The sequence below is a fragment of the Pelobates fuscus genome, chromosome 3 (assembly GCF_036172605.1).
Source record: "Pelobates fuscus isolate aPelFus1 chromosome 3, aPelFus1.pri, whole genome shotgun sequence".
NCBI classification, from domain to species: domain Eukaryota; kingdom Metazoa; phylum Chordata; class Amphibia; order Anura; family Pelobatidae; genus Pelobates; species Pelobates fuscus.
In genome coordinates, this window is record NC_086319.1 from 110,986,951 (window position 1) to 111,003,749 (window position 16,799).

Sequence of the window (16,799 nt, forward strand, 5' to 3'; positions counted from 1 at the left end):
TGGCTGTGTATGTGTATGGCTGTCTGTGTGTATAGGTGTATGGCTGTCTGTATGTATGGCTGTGTATGTGTCTGGCTGTCTGTGTGTATAAGTGTATGACAGTCTGTGTGTATGGCTGTGTGTGTGTATGGCTGTCTGTGTGCATGGCTGTCTGTCAGTGTGTGTGTGTGTGTCTGTATGTGTGTGTGTCTGTCAGTGAGTCTGTGTGTGTGTGTCTGTGAAGGAGTCTGTGTGTCTGTGAGTGAGTGTGTGTGTGTCGGAGTGATTCTGTGTGTCTGTCAGTGTTTGTGTATGTCTGTCAGTGAGTGTGTCTCAGTGAGTGTGTGTGAGGGTTTCAAGGAGTAACGGGAGGATCCACTTTTTAAGGTGCGGATGGGGCCACTGGGGGTATGCCAGAGGCTGGACACTGTTTGCTGTTTTTTTTTTTTTGTTTTTTTTAAACAGGGGCGAGACGAGGGGGGGCTAGGATTTAGTAGATGATGGGGGGGGGGGGGGGGGGGACTAGGATTTAGTAGACAAAGGGGGGCTGGAGTTTAGTAGATGGGGGCATGGATTTAGTAGAGGGGGTGAAACTGTATGTGTGTTTTTTTGCAGCCCACATAACCATAAACCTTTGAGTTTGACATGCTTGCTCTAAAAGTATTGATTTTTGAAAAAATTTAAATGGTCCTTTGTGTCCAAATGCAGTAACTGATACACACATACACACACTCACACATACACTCATTCACTTACTTACACTCAATGTTCCACACAATCACAATCGGTGATCAATGCACACACAAATTCACTGACTCATGCAGAGTGACAGACAAACACTGGTCCAAGCAGACATACACTGACTCATGTAGACTGACACACACACTAGCCCAGGCAGACACACACACACACTGACTCAAACAGACACACACACTGACCCAAGCAGACATACACACAAGGATACCTAAGCAGATACACACACACATTGACCCAAGCAGACACACGCTAACGCTAGCAAACACACACTAACCCTAGCAGATACACACACACTGACCCAAGCACATACATACTAATCCAAGGAGACACAAAGACACAGACCCAAGCAAACACTCACACACTGACTCAAGCACACACAGTGATCAAAGCAGACAGACACACACTGACTCAAATAAATGCAAAGTTATGCACTTCGGCGTAAAGAATACACAAGCAACGTATACCCTTAATGGAAGCGAATTAGGGATAACAACACACGGAAAGGACTTGGGAATTGTTATAGACAACAAACTATGCAACAATGTGCAATGTCAATCAGCAGTGGCCAAGGCCAGTAGGGTATTGTCATGCATGAAAAAGGGCATTCATTCTCGGGACGAGAATATCATTTTGCCTCTTTATAAATCACTGGTAAGACCACTGAAGAAAAGAAAAAAAGGTGGAAGCTACAGGAAAGACACTCAAAAGATGGGGTTAACCCACAATGGACTACCAGGGTAGTAACAGGAAAGAGGAGACAAGCTATGAGTGCCCTTAGTGGATCAAAATATCATTAAAATTTAACTTTTAATAGTACGAAAAATATAAAACAATTGGAGGAAAAAATAAAAAATTTTGAAAATAACTTTTAGTGAATTTACAGTAAGTGTAAATGTATGTACAGCAAAACAAAAGAAAAGAACCAAAAATAAGTGCTAATCAAAATCTGTAAGCTAGATGGTGAATACACGTATACCTATATTATAATGGTATATTTGTGCACATAGTATCGCGGCACATCTGCCCCAAATTGCAATGTGGGTGACATTCGATACTTCAAGTAGTGTGCAATTCGGAGAACACTGAATTGGGGTCTAATGGGCAGCTGCTGCCGAGTTTCTGAGCATGAATCAGCCCTGTGACCTATGTAAAGAGAGATCTTCAATCGCTGATAAAATGTCCAGCGTATTTGACAGGCCTGTTAAACGATCACAGTCAAGATGAGGATTAATCTTTCTAGTGATAAATCATAATTAAATGAAGTGCTGTACAAATATACACAGAAGATATGGTAGCTGTATGCAACTGATAGTCCAATAGCAATCAGTGTAACGTGTGAGCGACCAAATAGACAAAAACAATCAAACACTGAAAGTGTTAAGACTGGTAAGACCACACATTGAATATGCTGTGCAATTTTGGGCACCTGTTCTAAAGAAGGATATTACGGCACTAGAAAAAGTGCAGAGGCGGGCTACAAAATTAATAAAAGGAATGGAACATATCAGCTATGAAGAAAGGTTAACAAATTTAAACCTATTTAGTTTGGAAAAACGTTGCCTGAGAGGGGATATGATAACATTATACAAATATATTCGAGGCCAATACAAACCATTGTGTGGAAATCTATTCACAAACCGGACTTTACATAGGACACGAGGTCATGCGTTTAGACTAGAAGAAAGAAGATTTCGTCTAAGGCAAAGGAAAGGTTTTTTTTACTGTAAGAACAATCAGGATGTGGAATTCTCTGCCTGAAGAAGTGGTTTTATCAGAGTCCATACAGATGTTCAAACAGCTACTAGATGCATACTTGCAAAAACAGAATATTCAAGGATATAATATTTCAATGTAGGGTAATAACTGCTTGATCCAAGGATAAATCTGACTGCCATTCTGGGGTCAAGAAGGAATTTTTTTCCTAGCTTGTTGCAAAATTGGAAGTTCTTCAAACTGGGTTTTTTTTGCCTTCTTTTGGATCAACAGCAAAAAACATATGTGAGGAAGGCTGAACTTGATGGACGCAAGTCTCTTTTCAGCTATGTAACTATGTAACTATGTAAAATAGACACACACTAACTCAAGCAGACTCACACTAAACCAAGCAGACACACACACTGACTCAAATAGACACACACTAACTCAAGCAGACTCACACTAAACCAAGCACACACACACACACACACTGACTCAAGCAGACTGACACACATTCTTTTAAACACACACAAACTATTAAGTCCCACTCTTGCCTGCATTTCACATTGACTCAGTCTCTCCGTGTGTCCCAGGCTTCTGGACTGCGCCTGGCTGCCTCCACTCTCTCTCAGTCCCGTCCTCACTATCCTCCCGCCCATGATCGTACGATGCCCCCGTGCGCTGCTGTCATGAGAGGTGTGTATGGGGGGCGGGAGGGGGGCTCTGTGAACTTTGCGGTCTGAGGTTGATGGCACCGAGCACTACTCTGCAGCTATGTATGTGCTCCCCAGTGCCCGGTGCCATCACCTGCGGCATGAACTACAGGCTTTGTCCCACATGGAGGGGCGGTCCAAATCAGCAGTAAAACTGCTGCCGGTGCCCCCCCTTGAGAGGAGCCCTAGGCGGCCGCCTAATCAGCCTATAGGACGCGCCGGCCCTGACCCTTACACACACTTGATCCACTTTAGACACCACATCTCTTGTAAACACACTGTACCACCTATGCGCACACAGACCTGCAGATAAGAAAACTGCAACTTTTCAAAGCTGTTTTCAGATATAGCCCCAAGGAAAAAACAAAGCAAAACATATAGATAAATGCATAGATGTTTTCAATGGGGATATAACTACAAAATAGTGATATTTTTTTTTCTTTTTGTGCAACAGAGTATCACTTACACATACTTGACAATTTATTTAAACCAGCATGCAAACAGTTTGTAATAATGCTTATAAGCTTACGATAAACTTGTTAAGCTTGCTTTCTCTGGCATGCCTCTCAGCTAGGTAAGTTTATTCAGCCCCCCTATGATAGTTTATAAACAATACATGGAGAGATTCACTCTGCAGAGCAGTGTGTGCCACTCAGTATATAGAGGGATTCACAGTGCAGAGCATTGTGTGTGACACACATTGCTCTGCACAGTGAAGCACTCTGTATACTGAGTGGCACACACAATGTTCTGCACAGTGAATCCCTCTGTATATTAAGCAACACACACACTGCTCTGGACACTGTATGCTTCTGTTTTCTCAGTGTCACAAACAGACACACATATATACACTGATAAACATCCACATACACACACTGATGCATGCAAGCACATACACATTGATGCACAGAGACACACACATTATCAAATGCAGACATACAGTCACAATGTGCGTTGACAGAGTGTATTTTGCGGAGTCTGGTATTATCTACCTGTGTATGTGTCTAATAATATATAATAATCTATATATAGATAGATAAAAAAAAAAGTAAATATTTTAGCATTTCACATGAACAAGACATCAGCAAGACGCCTGATGTGCAAGCATGTACAAGTCATGTTTACAATGTTAATTTATGCATTATTGACCGCACAAGCAAGCATGTACAAGTCTTGTACACACTAAGCACATGTCCAAAGGACCTTCTCAACATGCCAAATGCATTTACATCAAAACCATTTACTGTACGATAGTTACAAGGCTGACTAGGTCTGACTAATGAACTCTACAAGTATGAGTAAGCCCTGGTGGATGGGGTCAAGCCCAGATTTGGCTTGCCTCTGGCTCTGGCTTGTAGTGGAGGGTGGGCGTGTCACACTGCATCTATCTCCACAGCTTGGCAACAGAACATAGCATCGGGACCCCTGGCCACATGTGCTCTCCTCCTCCCCCACCCAATTACTCTCCTCCTGAACATCTGGATCATAACAGAAAGCGACACGTCTTTAAAAAGTCAGCTCATTAGCAGCGTGATCCTCTGCACGACTCGCAGGAGGGGTACCGGATAGGACGTCAAGCCATGGGCTGTACTGTCTGGATGGGAGGGACCACCTGATCCCAGCTGCAGACCCTATCTATGCAGACTGTCAGCCATGTCATTGAGTCATCCTGAGAGCACATAGGAGGTGAACTTGTATACAGACCCTATCTGACACTGCTGGGATAGACTGAGCCACCATCATCACCTCTCTCTGGGACATCTGCCCACCCCTCCTTTATTCATCAAGGGTGAGTTCCATGCCAACCCGTGCACAGGACTGCTTGCATACAGGATACTTAAACTTCCACTCAACTTCCACTGAGTTACAGGGAATCCCCATGTTAGGGTGTAGGTATGGGTGTTTGGTGGGTAGCAGGTAAGTGAGGTCAGGGTTCCAGTGTAAATGAAGTGATGTCTTTGTAAACAAGCAGGGGTGGCCAGTGTGGTTGGCGTGCACTCTGAAATAGAGCACCACCATAAACATATTGTCCAAATTCCATCGCCAGAGAACAAGATTCTGGCATGGAACACAGCGTGCAATCTGATACTCCTCAGGCTGTCACAGGCACGCGTGGGAACAGAATCTTGCTGTACTGCGCTGCGGTATATGTTGGTGATGGAACTTATTCATTTGCTGCAGAGTTTAGGCTAGTTCTTGGGGTACTGAAAAGAGCGAGAGAGAATTTTTGGATTTAATAGTCTTGCCATTTGGGTTAATTATCCTAAGGTGTTTCTATTATTTTTGGATCCCAAGGGAGAACTGGTGTGAATTATTGAAGATAATATTTATATATTTTTGGATTTTATTTTAATAACTAAAATAAATACACAGGGTTGTTCACTGAAGTGGATATTTTGGGGGGAATTCAAAGTAAATTGTAGGCTAAAATAGCTGAACTGAAATCACACCTAGGGTTTATTTACTAAACTCCAAATGTTGGGGCATTTCAATTGGAAAAGTAGTATTTAGGTTAAAATTGCTGGTTTGAGAAATTCTCCAACAATGTTATAGTAACAACTTTTGCCTACATTTTTGCTTTTCAGATTTCAATTGCCTACTATTCAGAGTCAATAGCCCACCCCCACACCCCCCAAACCCCCATCATGTCACTATTTGAAATTCCAACAATTCTACTTTAGTGAGTAACCCTCTATTGATTACTTCCTTTGCTTAATTGATCTAGTGCAAACTGTGCATGGGGGTCTTTCCTCAGAAACTACAGGATATTGCCCCTTCTATATTTGCACATGGCTCCATGGTTATTTAGGAAAAAAGATTAAAACCAGTCTAATGGTAAAGGACACTGCTGCTCAGTAGTCAGTGTATATTCATAGGAAATTATAAGAGGTATTTTTGTTTTTGCAGCAGGAACGAAATTTACTTTTTTTTTGCCCATACATATATGAACACAAAGGAACTATTATGTCTGGTTTTCTTTGCACACTAGGTATTCCTAAAATATGCACATGATACGTTTATTCACCAAACACAGAATAGTAGGAAATTTAAAAAATAAAATTATAACATTTAGGGAAAACGGTGGTGGATTGAAAAATACATTTCAAACCTTTATGTAGTCCCAGCTTCACTATTTTAGCTTAAATTTCACCATTTGGTTTTCTGTTCTACTGTCGTTTAATGAATACATCTTTTTGTGTGCATTTCTTCTGGAAAACTGTAGACTATGCGTACATTCCAACGTGCCACTTATTTTTTTTAGGCCATTTTAGACATTTAAAAAAACATATATTTTATTATCCTTCTCGCCCACGTTTTATATGGATATTTTACTCAAAACTCAGACTTTATAAGCAACCTCTGATACTAGCACAATTAAATTTTCAGCTAACTATAACTCACTATTTTGTGGATAAATTCTGAAAAACAAGATCCTCTTTTTGAGAAGAAAAAATTATTGTTAGCGTTGCCCATTTCTTTAATCGATCCAGTATTTGTCAGAATATTGATCCTGCATTGCAATGTTTGAAACAGAGATCTTTACTAATTTAAAATTTCAAAGGGAATTTCAAATTTAAGATAAAAAAAAACAAAACCCAGAACTGGAAAAATTAACCAATGCAGCGATGATGTAAAAAAAGTAACGTGCACTTAATGTTGGGGTGTTTATCATTCAAATAGTGAAAATGCTTTTTATTTAAGGATATGGTATTTACTACTTTGCTGGATAAACTCTATAATTTCTCAGATTTATTTACATCTTATTCTAAACAAGTTTATGTTGACACACAAGCTGTTGGCTTTCAGTTCTGAGTCATATTTTAGCAAGGATGAGTACCAGCCCGTGGGTGTTCATGTGCACCTCATGCTGTTCAGATTCATGTAGTAATATTAGCCTTTACTATGACTACTGTATGTATTCTATTCTGCTGTGCTGGACAGAACTATATGAATTTACAGCGCTACCATTGTCATCAGTGGGAGGAACAGGATAAGCTGAGAGTTTCCAGCCACTTGGGATATCCATAAATGCATTTTCTTTTTTTATTATTGGTCTGTATTTTGTGTTTATATATTATACAACACTGGACAGTGTCTTACTAAATAATACTGTGAAAGCAGAACGGTCACTGTTTTTCTGGACACGTCACTTCGTCATTTCTTCACTACAGTAAACAATTGAAGTTACTAGTGTAAGTAAAATAACACACTTACCTCTGTTGCACTCTGTGTTCAGGCCGCAGACATATTCATGCACATCTACAGAGAAAGGTTGTTGTACTAAGTGCTTATGCACTCAATGTTTCCTCAGTAGTGATGTATGTGTGCATGGCACTGCAGCGGTTAGTTTAATTAGCATACAATGCCCTTGCTGTGCCTGAGCAGCCCGAATTAGTGTGTCAGGTGATCACTCTCAGCCAATGGTCTAAACCCTGTAATTCTGGGCCCGTCTCAGACTGTAAGTTTTCAGCTCCCTGTCTGAAGTAGTGGAGGCAAGCTGTGGTGCCCCGCAGAACCCAGGTAAGAAGTCAAACAGAACGTTTCTCTCTTTAAAATAGAGGAGAAGGGTGGCATGTGCAGGCCATGTACATTTATAATATATCGATATAACGACACCGCAACCTGTAGCGAACTGTTAGTTAAAGAGACACTGTAACTGCTTAATCTCGTTGAAGTGGATATATTCCATAGAGCTCAATGTCGCTGTCCCTCTATTCTCCTGATTTTAATGGTTTAAAGGGATTCTCTAGTGTAACACAAATTTGTATTTCTAACACTATTGTGCCCTTTGCCCCCCTCTCCAGCACATAAAGGGATAAAAAACCTTTTATTTGATCACCCGATATTAGCGCGACGTCCCTCAGTGCTGGGTCGTGCTCCTCCTCCTCTGACGTCATCTGACGGAGGGAATCGCATTAGGCCTTCCCCATAGTAAAGCATTGCTTCAATGCTTTCCTATTGGGGTTTTAATAATGCAGGATGTCTTCATTCAGAGCATGAGGACGTCCAGCGTCGTTTTAACTGAGTCAAACTCTGTTAGAATCCAGGAAGCGCCTCTTGTGGCTGTCTGATAAAACTGCAATCTTTCAGGACTAAGGGAGACAGGGACACTGCACCCGGACCACTTCAATGAGATGAAGTGGTCTGGGTGTCTATAAGACTAAATGTGAGTCCCCAGCAGCCGATACAAACGTTACTGCTTAGGCTAATGAAGAACTATTAGCCTGAGCATCAGTGGGCAGGTGTGACTGGCTCAGAGTGCCATTTAACCGCTTTCAGCCAGTTCCCTTTACTGATATAGATTGATATAGCTAGAAGGAATGTGTAACCTCTGCCCTAGCCATAACTCTAGTGGGGGGCGGGCTGTGGGTCGCCACGGAACCTCATGCAGTGTTAAAATTTAGTATAGAAACAGCTCTAGGGGACTCCAGGCATCAAAACTAATTTAAGGAGCTAAAATGGTTATGGTGCCTAGACTAGTGTAGCTTAAAAGCTACAGTTTATGATACTTAAAGGAACCCTATACTGCCAGGAAACAAGTTGTTTTCCTGGCACCCCTTCTGTCACTTACCGAAGTTATTCGCCGATGTCCCTCTGCGCTGGTGCGGAGTCTCCCTTCACTCCTCCCTCGCCGACATTGGCCAATGGCAATGGCCACATTCACATTAGAATAGCCTAATGCTTTCGTATGGTTTTGGGTGAGGATGAATGTCCTCATGCATAGCGTGAAGACGTCCAGCACCGACCCGGAAATCACTCCAGTGGCTGGCTGGTAGACGACCAGTAGTGGTGGAGTTAACCCCTAAAGGTAGTTTTTAAAGGGACACTAGTCACCTGAACAACTTTAGCTTAATGAAGCAGTTTTGGTGTATAAAACATGCCCCTGCAGCCTCACTGCTCAATCCTCTGCCATTTAGGAGTTAAATCCCTTTGTTTATGAACCCTAGTCACACCTCCCTGCATGTGACTTGCAGAGCCTTCCAGAAACACTTCCTGTAAAGAGAGCCCTATTTAGGCTTTCTTTATTACAAGTTCTGTTTAATTAAGATTTTCTTATCCCCTGCTATGTTAATAGCTTGCTAGACCCTGCAAGAGCCTCCTGTATGTGATTAAAGTTCAATTTAGAGATTACAATTATTTACAATATAGAGATTACAATTATTTAAGGTAAATTACATCTGTTTGAAAGTGAAACCAGTTTTTTTTTTTTCATGCAGGCTCTGTCATTCATAGCCAGGAGAGGTGTGGCTAGGGCTGCACAAACAGAAACAAAGTGATTTAACTCCTAAATAACAGTGAATTGAGCAGTGAAATTGCAGGGGACGGATCTATACACTAAAACTGCTTTATTCAGCTAAAGTAATTTAGGTGACTATAGTGTTCCTTTAATTAAAAACTCCAATAATTACCCTTTGATGGTTAAGTGACCTGGGAATATGCACCCAGACCACTTCAATGAGCAAGAGAAAGTGGTCTGCATCCCTATACTGTCCTTTTAAGGCACCATAACAACTTAATCAATATAAAGTTGTTATCTTGCCAGGAGGCCCCCGGGCGCAGATTCACCTTCATGGGTTATACTGTGCCAAACTTAACTCCTCGCCTATGCAAAATCTGGCTTCTGAAATTTCAGTTTCAGGAAGCGTGGAGTGCCACCGGACAGGGGTGCCGCTGATTGGCTGAGAGCTCTCAACTGATTCGCCCATTCAAAAACTTGACTTGGAAAAGGTATGTTTCTTTCCTGTAGTGACTATAGTTTTCCTTTAAGAGGGTTCTGCTGCAGTATTTAATGTCCCTTCTAACTAACATAAGTGCATTACTGTCTTGAGCCATAAATACAGCAATACATTGTAGTATAAGAATTCACTTGATTTTTCAGATTGTCATCTGGATTTCCACATCTGATGACTCGACACCACCTTTTTTTTAAACCTCTTAAAAATTGCAATATATGCCACTAACCCACTACTCCCTAATTAAAATGTACAGAGAAAATTAACAGTGGTTACATGGTTAACCTCAGTTTTCCCTAATACAGTACGACTTTAAAGCACTTTCTTTCCACTTAATTCATTCTAGTTTTCGGTAATTAATAACAGAAAGGCGTATAGGCAGCATTGGCTGGGACGTGGGTGATGCAGGCAGTTCATGTTTTGTACAGATGGTAATTTTGTATGCTTACATTTCAACAGTATTAAATAAATAGACTGGATACATGTCTAGAAACCGTTTAGCTATAGAAGTTGTCATAAGAAGACACTTGAATTGTAAAAGAGTGAAGGGTGGAACAGAATCATGATTACTAAAATCAGAATTTTCATGAATTAAATATGAATGGGAATACTGATGGAAAAATAGCCAAGCTGTGTCTATGGCTGAATTGGAGAAATCAACTATTTGTGCCTCATTTCTTTTTCATTCAGATTCATTTGCAAACATTATGAGTTTTGTTAATGATACTCATCGTGTAATGTAAATTTACAGGGTAAATATCTGAATGTTACTGTTAAACCACAGTTCAACTATGATCTTTTTCACGACAGTTCTAGCATATCCATGACATGCTGTAATTTAACTGTGACCAGTTGGTGAGGTTATATTCATAATCCTCAAATTATTGTTTTATCCATAATAGTTAATTTAAAGGGACACCTCTGGCACTATAACTACTTAAATTCATGGAAGTGGTTATAGTGTGCAGTCCTTTTATTGCGTCACTTTGTTCAACATTAAACCTTTCAAAAATGGTTTGATACTGATCCCCATGCTACTTCAAATCCCCATTGTATCCTTTATATTGTAAGCTCATGGGCTATCTAACTAAGCATTCTGTATAAAAGAGCTTCAATGGCTAGATCTCAGCTCACATGCAGGGCCCTCTTTACCTTTTGTATTGATCTGTGTATATTGTACGTTGTCCCCTAATTGTAGTGTTGCAGAATATATTGGCGCTTTATAAATGCTCGTAATAAAGATTTAGGGTACCTTTGCAGCCCAGCCTCCACTGGAGGTGAGATTACATAGCGCCTTCGCCATTCCAGACCAAAGTAGCAGTGTGCAGCTGTAATAATAGTTTAAGACAGCAAACAGCCTGAGTAACACAGAAACCGGCAGTTTTGCTTTTTATTTATAGTTCTTTTCCAAGTTCTGGCAAGTTTTGTGAAAAAATATGAACTCTATGTGATGTACATGGCTCATCACAAAACTGCATCCAGGTTTTATTGGGATGCTGGTACTGGAGACCAATTTAAATGGCCAACAAATGTATACAGATGAGAAAGATTCCTAATTATTTACACTCCATTCATACCCATTTAAAAAAAAAAATATTTCTTTGTTTTTGTTTATTTTGTTAATTCATGGATACCTGACTGGGGTGTTTGCAGACCCCATTAGTCTCATTCTGTCCCCTGCAAGCTTAGAATACTCTGTGGGAGAGAGCGATTGCTCAGTTACAGTGATTTAAAGGACTGTGTGCAGCGCTCACATCTGATCTGTCAATCTAGGGGCAACTAATTGTGGCTATCACATGTCAAATTATATCTGGGGCTCACTGGTACCAACAAGGATTTAGCAGGTACTTTAAATCCATGACTATTGATGAAATCACTGAGTGTTAAAGCCCTTCGTTGCATGATGTCATGGACTGTCATGTGGTTCTTAAGGCGTTAATTCCACTCACAATAAAGGAACAGGTTAAGTGTTTGTTTTGCTACAAGGGTTCAGAAATCCATGCATTTCAGATGCTATCAAGCTGTCACAAGTCCACGCTCCAGGCCACATGCAGTGGAGATGGAAGAAGTGATTTATAGTAAAGTATCCACATTTCTTAAACGCAAAGTTTTAAAATCAATGATATCCTTTCTATCAAGGTGAATATAGGCATCAGATTCCGCACTTCCATCACTATCAATTCAATATAACTTCTATTCCGATTGCCATTCCTTCTTCCAGGAGTTGTGGAATATTCTTTCAAAAAGAATGATGTGTTTCTTGATCTCCTCTAGTTATCAAATAAACCAGGATCTCTTAGCCACTTGATGACATCCCATGAGAGTGTGCTGTAGTGGTTATGGTATCAGGAGTTCCCTGGCGCCCGACCATTTGTATGTAGTCATCCGTTCGGTATGGTGCTTGGAATGTAATCTAGCGTTGCATGTTTTCTCAGTCTTCTCGATACTGGGTGTCAGAAATACCCTGTTGGGTAATCAGAAGGTCTGAAGGAAAATTGGGTGTTCCATGAGAACATCATGTGACTTGGTAGGTGTGGTTTTTTGTTGTTGTTTTTTTCTTCGTTGGCTGAAAGTAAATAATGCACATATTGGCTCTGCAATTTTTCTTGCACATTTAATGAAGGGAAAGAAGGAAGATAAGGAACAAAGTTCCTGAACGTAAAGCGGTATAAAATATATATATTTTTTAGAATGGAAATACTCTTGTATGAACTGTGAAACACGTTTTATAGGGAAAATATTTTTGTTGACTAAGGAGTGCCCTTTTTCAATCTAATAAAAATCCACATGAAGTTTCTGTTTGTGATGTAGAGATGTTGGCTGCAGGTTTACTGAAACTGGAAATAACTGGAATTAAATTATGGATTGGCAGATACAAAGTGGTGATGTAACTGTTCTAGAATTTAGATCTCAGCAATCTGTGACTTTCAAAGTTTGCATTGTTAAACATGGTAAAACAAAGAAAAACACAGGTTTTAGAGGTTTTCTGGCATACTTCCCAACATCGGGAGGTATGAAATTGGAACAGGCAGGACTACAAGAGGGCCTTGAGAGTGACGCAGCTTGCTATAATGTACCCTAATGGGCATAGAGTAGAGTAACGTAATGGGCATGCCTGCACAGGCAGTGGATGGAGGCGAGCTCACCCATTGAAGGGTTTGACAGCCTGGTGTCACAGAGAGCCGGCCCCCAGCCTACAGGACCATGCACATAGTGCTGGTAAAGAACTCTCTACATGATCCTAGTACCGGCTACACAGTATGAGTGTGCTGTGCTGCCCAGGGACAAAAATATCCATAAATATGAAATCATTTGGAAAGCTTTATAAATAAACCATTCATACATTTACATCATCTTAAAGGGACACTGCAGACCATGTGTGAAGAGTGTGTTCTCCCCCCCACCTGCTTCCCCCACTCCCTCATTTGTAAAAAGTGCAGATTTCAACATAAATTTACACGTTTATAAATTAACCTGGATACACCCATTTGGCTTTCAGCAGACAACAGGCTCTATTATTTCCTGGTTTGGTTAGCTTAGTGGCACTGAACATGAGGCAGCAATTGCCCAGATCGCCTGCATTGCTAAGACTTCTTATTGAGCTGCATTGGGAACCCTGTGATTATACAGTCAAAGAAAGTCTAGGCGGGGGTAGAAGGGAAGGGTTTGCAAAGGCAGCAATTTTTGGAAGCCGTTTTTAGCTATACCCCAAGGAAAAAAAGGAATAATATATATTTTGTAACGTTACTACTGAAAGAAAATTCATTTCCCAGTAATAGCACTGCCTAGTTATTTATTATTTATTTTTTCCCATTCCTGTGTGTGAACAGCATGTGGATACAAAAGTACAATTAGTGTAGAGCATAAATTATAAAGTAAAACCAGTAAAAAAATAAATAAAAAACAGGTGCCAGATATGACTTTTGTATGCCTCCCCTTTGGATGAGTGGTTTGCATTTGCATTTCTACAAAGAAAATGTTTATATGAGTACAATTTTTGACAGTTTTAATTTAGTTAGTTAAAGCAGACATGCTCTTTAACCCCTTAAGGACCAAACTTCTGGAATAAAAGGGAATCATGACGTGTCAGGCACGTCATGTGTCCTTAAGGGGTTAAAGGAACGCCCAACTTTAGAATATTCTTTTAATCCTGTAAATGTCACAGCTTCTACCCTCCTCCCCCTCACACACTGGGGGAAAAAAATAGCCCCGGGAGACTATCTGGGTTACAGTCTGTTTTTCCTGTTCTTGGCTCCTGTGCTAATCAAATATGGTGATTGGCCAATAGAATGCTTCTCATAAAGAAACCGTAGGCTGATCCCTCCATATGAAAGCTGCAACTCGGGTTTGAAAAATTGTTCAAGCTGAGTGGACCAGGAAGTACTTTTATCTGTCAGCTTGACTTTCAAGGGGTGTTCCTAAGTTAATTCATAAAGTGCTGATATCTCTTTAAATCTGCATTTTATTGAATTGGGATAAGGCGGACATGCAGGTTATCTGGAGAGTGCCTATAAACAAAAAATATACATTGGTGAAAAACTAGCGTTAGGAATACGAATTTCCGCTGCTCCCACCTCATAGTTAATGGGATAAAATCCCTTTTTTTTTTTTCACTTGCCTCTTTCCAGCATCAAGGTTCCTTGTTGCTGGATTGGTCTCGTCTTCCAGTGACATCATGCTGATGGGATGATTCCTCTTAGGAAAGCTTGTGATGTATTGTTGCAACAATACATTTTCTATCAGAAATCTAGTTAACCCCTTAAGGACGAAGGTAAATGCCCAATATTTGAACCAAAACAAAACTTACAATTTGCTATGTGTTTGTACCACCGTAATTTAGCACCGTAATTAAAGGGACACTATAGTCACCAGAACAACTACAGTTTGTTGTATTTGTTCTAGTGAGTAGAATCATCCCATTCAGGCTTTTTGCTGTAAACACAGGTTTTTTCAGAGAAAAGGCAGTGTTTACATTACAGACTAGTGATAACTCCACTGACCACTCCTTAGATGGCTGCTAAGAGGTGGTTTCTGGGGCAGTGCTGTCTAGTGTGCAGCACTGCCATTCAGTGTCTCCACCTCTGCAAGCCAACACTGAACATTTTCATAGATATGCATTGAATTAATTCATCTCTATGAGGAGATGGTGATTGGCCAGGGCTATGTTTGACAAGTGCTGGATCTGCCCCTGATCTGCCTCCTTGATAGTCTCATCCTTGAAGCCTTGTTATTGGCTCAGATGACCACTTCTGATGATGTCATGAAGGCAGACTTGAATACAAGTAAGGTTTTTCTATATTTAGGGAGGCAAGGAAAGGTTGGGGGGGGGGGGGGGGTGAGCTAGATGGTTGTCTTAACACTAGGAATACATGTTTGCGTTCCTGACCCTATAGTGTTCCTTTAAGAAGTCCGCCCATCATATTATATAATATAAAAGGAGAGAAAGACATTCATTTAAAAGAACACTCTGGTTGCCATTACATCTTAAGCAAAATTAAGTTGTTATAGTAATCCGAATGTTCCATTAACATCCTCTGTAATCTTAATTCAGCATTACATGTGTATAAAATGTTAAAAATGGGGTGGAACACATTTTTGCTAATAATCATTTTTACTAAACTAAATTAAAGGACCACTGTAGGCACCCAGACCAATTCAGCTTAATGAAGTGGTCTGGGTGCCTGGTCCAGCAACCATAGCAGTTTCAGAGAAACTGCTATGTTTATATTTGGGTTTAATCCAGCCTCTAGTGGCTGTCTCATTGACAGCCGCTAGAGGCGCTTGAGTGCTTCTCACTGTGAAAATCACAGTGAGAAGACGCCAGCGTCCATAGGAAAGCATTGTAAATCTTGCCGCGCATGCAAATTCAGCCGAAGCCGGCGCTGGAGAAAGAGGTAAGTTTAACCCTTTCCTCTCCATCCAGCCTGGCAGGAGGGGGACCCTGAGGGTGGGGGCACCCTCAGGGCACTATAGTGCCAGGAAACCGAGTATGTTTTCCTGGCACTATAGTGGTCCTAACCCCTTAAGGACACATGACATGTGTGACATGTCATGATTCCCTTTTATCCCAGAAGTTTGGTCCTTAAGGGGTTAAAAAAGAACTCAAAATAGATTCATATATCAGTCCTGACTGTTAAATGCTAATTAAAGTTTTACTGACTATGACCACTGCTTGTGATCAGAATATCAGTAAAGCTATTATTAAACTGTGACACATGTAAGCTGTAGTTTTATTTATTTATTTTATTTTCCATATCTTATTAGACTTTTATAGTTCTGGCCTGAATTAGTAAGCTGGCTGTTCTTAGAAATGCATTCTTTGTATGTGAAATCACTGCCAATTTTCTTTTGATTCCTGTTTAGAGGGAAATTGAATGTAGAAGATTTTTTTCTTTTTTTTCCTGTGGGATTTTTGTTTTATTGCTATTGCTTTCATGTTTATTCCAGAAGAAGACATTATGGAAATCATATGGAGCCAAACAGGGGATTGGAGAAAATGTAACTTTATAGATAGCAGCATCCTAGATGATCATCCCCCCCTCCCCTGAAATAATAATTGGGACTAAAGACTGCATTCAAGATTTGACAATTCCCCCAGCCTTCACTAGTAATGCCTGTGAGGAAAAAGGCATTGTCTGTGGAAGCTATCGTTATATTGCAGGATCCTCCATAAGCCTCTATGTTGTACTCTTGCGCATACAAGAGAGTACAGCACTGATGTGGGCTCCTGGTAGATGCAGTGCCAAGAGCAGAAGAGGACCCCTGTTTAAACTTGGCTTCCCCTACTCACCTGGGCCACACCAAGCAACGACGTCACCTCCTTTAACCCCTTAAGGACACATGACATGTGTGACATGTCATGATTCCCTTTTATTCCAGAAGTTTGGTCCTTAAGGGGTTAAAACTTTCAAAGCGGCAGTGA

The 16,799-nt window shown here is 40.6% G+C and overlaps 1 protein-coding gene across 3 annotated transcripts in view; it reads left to right on the plus strand.

Moving 5' to 3' along the window:
* Positions 1–4,694: 4,694 nt before the first annotated feature.
* Positions 4,695–16,799, plus strand: part of P4HA2 (prolyl 4-hydroxylase subunit alpha 2) — a 102,377-nt gene continuing 90,272 nt past the window's right edge. For 2 of the 3 annotated variants that reach the window (XM_063447419.1, XM_063447418.1), the window contains exon 1: positions 4,695–4,932. The gene's annotated coding sequence lies outside the window, so the exon portion shown is untranslated. The remainder of the gene's footprint in view (positions 4,933–16,799) is intronic. The other variant, XM_063447417.1, reaches the window with a different exon arrangement.